Raw genomic sequence first — 7,747 nt, forward strand, 5'->3', positions numbered from 1 at the left:
CTTTAACTTTTACAAAAAGAACAGTTTGCGGTAGGGGATGCGTTATCGGGACAAGGACTGCGTCGTTTGGTTGTATGACTGGGACACTTAGCAGGCCTCCCTGACATCTTTAAAAGTCAAGACAAAGGAAGTAGTGCGGAAGGAGAAAGAGTCCAAGCAAGCATTGGGAGCGCAAGCCGCTTCCTCATGTAGCTCCCAGTGTCCTCGTTATTTGTACAAGGTGCACTTTGTCTCCAGACTGAACTGCCAAGAGCTGCATGTGATGCATCTCTGCTCTGGGAGCAGTACTTCCAAGTTTCCATCAGGGGCTTTCATGTCTCTCGCGGTCACGTAGCCACACCAGGCTGTCCAACCAGTTACACCAGGCTTAAGCCGTCGATAAACAAACTGGTCCTGCCTGACACCAGCAGACTCCAAACTTCACACAGCACATCATAAATCATTGGCTCACTGCCCTCCTCTTGGCTAAGTGTCCACGCCAGAATCCCAGGCGCGGAGACAAGCGCGGAGTCATCCTGAAACCACCCTATACAATCTACCCTCTGACACTAGGTCGTGTCTTTTAAAGTATATATTGCATGTTATTCTTTTCCCTGGAACTTTGGCTATTTATAGAACAGGGGGAAAAACATTTTCCAAAGTAATAACTGTTTCCCAACGAGTATTGTTTTAAATAGGTATTGCTGTACACACATTTCAGTTTACCAAATTTCCAGCGCAAGAATGCCCATGATTACATACAAGCTTAACAATGTTTTTACCTCCTTCTGCCATTGAGTATGTTTTGGGGAGAGGGGATTGCTTTTTTTTTTTTTTTTTAAGAACTGAGATATAATTTATAAACCATAAAAGCCACCCTTTAAAAGTGTGCAGTTGGGTGATTTTTAGTACATTCACAAGATGTTATAAACATTACCACCATATAATTCCAGAAAATTTTTATTACCCCAAAAAGAAATCCCATACTCATTAGCAGTCGCTGCCCATTTGCCTCCCCCACCTCCTAGCCCCTGTAAGTACAGATTTACTTTCTGTGCCTATGGAACTATTCAGAACATTTCATATGGATGCACTCACATCATATGTGACTGGCTTCTTGCACTTAGCATAACATTTTCAAGTTTCATCCACGTGGTAGCAGGTCCCAGTACCTTATTCTCTTCTTCTTTTGGAGCTCTAATTCACGTACTACACGACTTACACAATGCACTCTGCTTAAGGAGTACAATTCAATGGTCTTCAGTAAATTCAGCATTGTCCAACCATCACCACAATCAGTTTTAGAACATTTTTACCTCATCTTTGGGTGTACTCTAGTTGGAGTTTCTTGAGCTTCTTGAATATGTAGATGAATGGTTTTCATCCAATTTGGGAAGTTTTTGGTCATTATTTATTCAGATATTTTTAATGCTTCTTCCTCTCTCTCCTCTCCTTCTTGGACTACCATTTTGCATATGTTGGTACTGTTGATGGTGCCCCATAAGATTCTGAGGCTCTATTAATTTTTCTTTATTCTTTTTCTCTCTGTCCTCAAACTGGGTAATCTCAATTGACCTATATTCAAATTTGTTGATTCTTTCTTCTGCCTGCTCAAATCTGGGCTCCTTCTCTTCGGTTATTGTACTTCTCAACCCCAGAATTTATATTTGGTTCTTTTTTTAAAAAAAATAATTTCTTCTTGTTGATATTCTCTATTTGATGACATTTCATTCTTATACTTTCCTTTAAGTCTTTATATATGTTTTTTTTTTTAGTTCTTTGAATATATTTAAACAACAGATTTAAAGTCTTTATCTGCTAAGTCCAATATCTGATCTTCCTTAGGGACAGTTTCTAGTGACTCTTTTTTTGTTTGTTACGTTTTTTGTCCAGTATGTTGCCCATATTTTCTTGTTTCTTTGCATGTCTTATAATTTTTTGATGCAAATCGAACACTTAAAATAATATCATGTGGCAACTCTGGAGTTCAGAGTCTTTATCACTCCTCATGGCTTGTTATTTTTGCTGCTTTTGTTGTTATGTGTTTGTTTGCTTAGTAGAATTTTCAGAATTAATTTTGTAAAGTCCTTATTCTTCTTCAGGTGTGCCCACTCAAGTGTCTGCTTGGTTAGCTAAGTGGCCACTTAATGGTTTGATAGAGATTTCCTTAAATGCCTGGAACCAATAAGCCTCCCAGTCTGCCAAGTGGCTCTGTGTGTTTCGGGGGCCTGACTTCAAGACTCAGCCAGGAAGTTCACAACTTTGCTTTAGCCTTCACTTTGTCCTTGTGCAGGAGCTCAAAGTGAGCCAGAGGTGAGAGTTTAGGGCCTTCTTAGGTCTTTCCTGAGCATGTGCGGAGCCCTGTGAGGGCATACAGCTATACATGCAAATAGCCTTCCAGATTCCCAGGAATCTAGAAGAATCCCAAGATCCCCAAGTTTCATACTAAAAGTTATACAGCTTTTTAGAGCCCTCATGGACATCTTATTTGCTGTCTTTTCCTTTTAAGTTTTTTGGTTAGTCTATTGTTTGGCCCAACTCTTATCTATTACTTTTGGCCGCCACAATGTTACATAATTGCCTCCAGCTGTTTTCAGCAAAGGCCCCTGGAGAAAAGACTTCTTAGCAATGGAAGGGTTCCAAGTAAGGTAAACTACGGTATTATGAGTGGGTTCTTCTGGGGAACCACCGGGCCATAAAATCATGATAATTCTCTGTGAATGTGCTTTGCAGGAGCTCTGACCCCATTCTACCCTCTCCAGTGTATTCCAGGCTGCTGATTTTTACTGTGATTGCAATTATTGGTTTTCAAAACTATGACTGATCTGAGGAGAAGAAGTAGGAATAGATCAAATTATAAAATCACAAAGCTCACTGTTCTTACCAAGATTGAGCCATTTTTCTTGAATACATTATCTCTAGATTGTTGCAAGCCTTTGGTTAATTTCTAAAGTTCTACAACAGTTGATTTTGACCATTTCCCTTTGGTGTTCTCCTTGCTTTTATAGATTTTTGGAGGATTATAGAAAGGGATAATTTTGGAGACTATTTGTAGGAATCAGGTTCAAATGGAAGAACATTTTATAGATATTTTTAACTAAATCTCCTGGTACATTTCATTGTTGATATTGGTATTATCATAAACTGTGTTAAAAATCAACTTAACTGGGGTGCCGGTTGGGCGTCTGCCTTCGCCTCGGGTCGTGATCCCAGGGTCCTGGGATCGAACCCTGCCCTGAGTTGGAATACTTGCTCGGTGGAGAGACTGCCTTTCCCTCTCCCTTTGCTCCTGCTTGTGTGTGCTCTCTCTCTCTGTGTCAAATAAACAAATTTTAAAAAATCTTTAAAAAATCAACTTAATCTTACTAATTATACTTGATAGTGGTTACGTTATGAGTTAAAGTAAAATCATTAGAAAATTAACTAGTCATAATTACACTAATACTTTCTTTTTTTTTTTTTAAAGATTTTATTTATTTATTCATGAGAGAGAGAGAGAGAGAGGCAGAGGGAGAAGCAGGCTCCCAAGGAGCAGGGAGCCCGATGTGGGACTCGATCCCAGGACCCTGGGATCATGACCTGAGCCGAAGGCAGACGCTTAACGACTGAGCCACCCAGGCGCCCGACACTGATACTTTCTTATAAAAGTGGCCTTTTAGTAAGTCATAATTACATTAATGCTTTCTTACTAGAATTGACAATATACCAAATATTGTCATGAATTGGAGAATAAATCAAGGGCCAAATCTCATTTAATTCTGGATTGCAAATCTTGTGGGCATACACATATGCCATGCTTCATACTAAGGGTTATACTGACATGAGATCTCAGTGGGCTTTAAGTATTGGTCAACTTTGTTAAAATGCTAATCAAGCTTTTTTTTAAAAAGATGTTATTTATTTATTTTGAGAGAGAGTGAGAGAGTGCATGTGCACATGAGGGGAGGCAAGGGCAGAGGCAGAGGAAGAGATAGAATCTCAAGCAGAATCCATGCTTGATCCCAGGACCCCAAGATCACGACCTGAGCCAAAACCAAGAGTTGGATGCTTAACCAACTGAGCCACCCAGGCACCCCACCAATCAAGTTTAATAGGCTTCCTATTCTGGCTAACTGCAAAATTTGGTACATCTAGTTTTTGGTCGTACATGGTGTCTTGGCCGTTAGAAGGGATCTATGCAAATTATGCTCTCCATGAACTCCCATAGGCTAGGGGTTCCACACATCTTTACATTCATTCCACGCACTTCCACTGCCAAGATTCCAAGACATTTTCCTTAAACTATTTCTGTTTCTATCTCAAGGGGCATGTTGACTCGTCCATCTTGGGTCAGTGTGATCCTTAATATTCTAGCTAACTAGTTGTTGAGTCTTTATTCACTTCTCCAAGGCTGTACTATCTGTCCAGGCTGCTTGTCACCCTTTCTCTTCCTCCTGAAATAAAATCTTTGCTAAATGTCCAACATGGGCCAATAAATTTTTCCTTAGAGACAGATTTGGCTTGTCCCAGGATTTCTAGACTTGTGCCATTTTTACCCAGGGCGCTTTTAGGGTGTTTTGACCGATGTTGGTTTATTTATCCAATGTGTTGTTGTCGTAGAGTACTTATTGCTTCAGTAGTTTTGAATATATATTTTGGACCCCAAAATGTTGAGTTCCACGTAATAATACCATATGGGTATCAGTGACCCAGAATACAGTTTGAGTATGCCAAGAGCTTCCCATAGATGTTCTTGGCAGACAATGGGCTGCCATCAGTAGGAATATAAGCCCACCAAGTTACTGCAACTAACATTGGTTTTTTGCCTAGTATTATTTACCTTAGATTTTTGCCCTCTGCCCACAAAACATGGTCTACAGTCATTGGGAAGCATGATACAAGGACAAATTTAACATGCTACAGTAGATCCATCATGTCTGAACGTTTTTCTCTGTAAGTCGTCACATAAGTTAATAGATTAATAGTCACACAGTGATCTATGGCTCTGTTATTAAACATATTAAACAGTCTTTTTTTTTTAAGGGGCAATAGTTTGTACTTATCACCTGTGAAACAAGTCTTCTGTAATAGATTCATTGGGGGCAATAACTGGCGGAAGGTAAAGGAGATGGCAGTAGAGAAGAACAGAAATACAATCGGAATGAGCACTGGGTGTTATAGAAGACTGATGAACCCCTGACCTCTACCTCTGAAACTAATAGTACACTAAATGTTCATTAATTGAATTTAAATTAAAAGATAATTTTAAAGAAAGAAATGCAATAGGAATGTGAGACAGGTCTGACACCCATGAAAGGAAGAGAAGATAGATTAGATAAGAAGAGCCTCATGTTGTGGTACAAGTCTGAGAAGGACTCGGCTAGCTCACCAGGGAGCTCCATAGAAAAAATTCTCCATTGGAGCTGTCCAGTGTTGAGCAGCAATGGCCAGGCCTTATTGTCTCCCCCGACCTGCCCTGCAGTGATCAGTCACTGGCTGGAGGAAGTGTGGGTTTGAATCAAACACTGGGTGATCCTGGAGGCAATGGTAGTGGATGCAGTTGATTTACTGACTGTACTTGCAGATGGCGCCGTCTCTCTCTCTCTCTCACCCCACAACCACTGGTCTGCTTTCCACGTCCATAATTATGTTAATCAATGATGTTAAATAAATGAAATCATAGAGTGTATTCTTTTGAGGTTGGATTTTTTCACTCAGCATAATCTTGAATTTCATTCAAATGGTCATGTATATCAGTAGTTTCTTACTGTTTCTTGCTGATTAGTACCCCATGGTTGGATCTACTGCCATTTCTTCTATCATTCTAAAATTGATTTTTGTATATTGATCTTGTACCCTGTAACTCTAATAAACTCACTTATTAGTTCTAGTAGGTTTTTTTTTTTAATAGATTTGACTAGATTTCCTACACTGTCTATGATTAAAGACAGTTTTATTCTTTCCCAATTTGGAGTCTTTCATTTCTTCTCCTTGTCTTATTACACTGGTAAGAACCTCCACTATGATGTTGAATAGAAGTGGGGAAGGCAGACACTTTTATCTTGCTCCTGATCATGGATACTTTCAGTCTTAGGGAAAGCATTCAATCTTTCCCCATTAAGTATGATATTTACTGTAGGCTTTTTGTGGATGCCCTTTATAAGGTTGAAAAAGTTTCTTTCTCTTTTTATTTTGCTGAGATAATTTATGAACTACGTTATTAGGTGCACAAAGATTTAAGACTGGTATGTTCTTTTGATAAATTAACCACTTTATTATAAGGAAATGACTTTCTTTATTTTCAAAAATACTCTTTTCTCTGAAAGGTACTTTGTTGGATATTAAGGTGGCCATTCCAGCTTTTCTTTGACTATGTTGGAATGGAAAAAGATATCACACTTAAAAACATATACTTGTGTCTTTACACTTAAAGTGTATTTGTGGGCAGCATATAGTTTAGTTTTGTTTTCTTAGCCAATCTTAAAAATCTCTGCCTTTAAACTGGGAATTTTCAACTATATACTTTTAATGTAATTATTGATATGATTTAGTTGACATCAACTACCTTACTCTTTGTTTCTATTTGTCTCATATGTTCTTTATTTTTCTACCTCCCTATTTTTAGACTAATTGAGCCTTTTAATAACTCAATTTTATCTCATTTTTTTGGCTTATTACTCCACCGTTTTTCTGATGTCACTCTAGTGATTGATCCTTTCTCCCCCCCAGCTTTGAGAAAAAACTTGACATATAATATTGTATAAATTTAAGGTGTACAGTGTGATGATTTGATACATATATATATTGTGAAATGATCACCACCATAAGACTGATATATCCTTTACTTCACATAATTAGCACTTTTTTGTTGTGGCGGTGGTGAGAACATTTAAGATTTTCTCTCTTAGCAACTTTCAAGTGTATAATACAGTCTTGTTAACTATGATCACCATTCTGGGGGCGCCTGGGTGGCTCACCGTTAAGTGTCTGCCTTAGGCTCAGGTCATGATCCCAGGGTCCTGGGATCGAGCCCCACATCGGGCTCCCTGCTCTGCGGGAAGCCTGCTTCTCCCTCCCCCACTCCCCCTGCTTGTGTTCCCTCTCTCGCTGTGTCTCTCTTTGTCAAATAAATAAATAAAATCTTTAAAAAACAAACAAAACAAACAAAACAAACTATGATCACCATTCTGTATTTTAGATTCCAGAACTTACTCCTCTTTTAACTAGAAGTTCATTGTACCCTTTGACCCACATCTCCTCATTTCCCCCATCTGGCATATCACCAATCTATGATCTGTTTCATGAATTTGGCTTTTTTCTTTCTTTCTTTCTTTTTTTTTTTTAAGATTCCACATGTAAGTGAGATCATACAGCATTTGTCTTTCTGTGACTTATTTCAGTTAGCATAATGCCCTCAAGATTTATTCATGTTCCTGCAAATGGCAGGATTTCCTTCCTTTTTTAAATGGCTGGATAACATTCCACTGTATACATATACTGTATTTTCTTTAGCTGCTCATCTGTTGATGGACACTTAAGTTGTTGCAATGAGCATGGGAGTACAGATATCTCTTTGACAGTGATTTCATTTCCTTTAGATACATACTCAGAAGTGGAACTGCTGGATTATATGGTATTTCTATGTTTAATTTTTTGAGGAACCTCTACACTATTTTCCATAGCGGCTGCACCAAGTTACATTCCCACCAAAGGAGCACAAGGGTTCCCTCTTCTCTACATCCTCACCAGCATCTGTTACCTTTTGTCTTTTTGATAATAGCTATTCTTA

Source organism: Mirounga angustirostris, unplaced genomic scaffold (genome assembly GCF_029215605.1).
Source record: "Mirounga angustirostris isolate CCGP_5_RB_7025 unplaced genomic scaffold, mMirAng1.0.hap1 SCAF_13, whole genome shotgun sequence".
NCBI lineage: Eukaryota > Metazoa > Chordata > Mammalia > Carnivora > Phocidae > Mirounga > Mirounga angustirostris.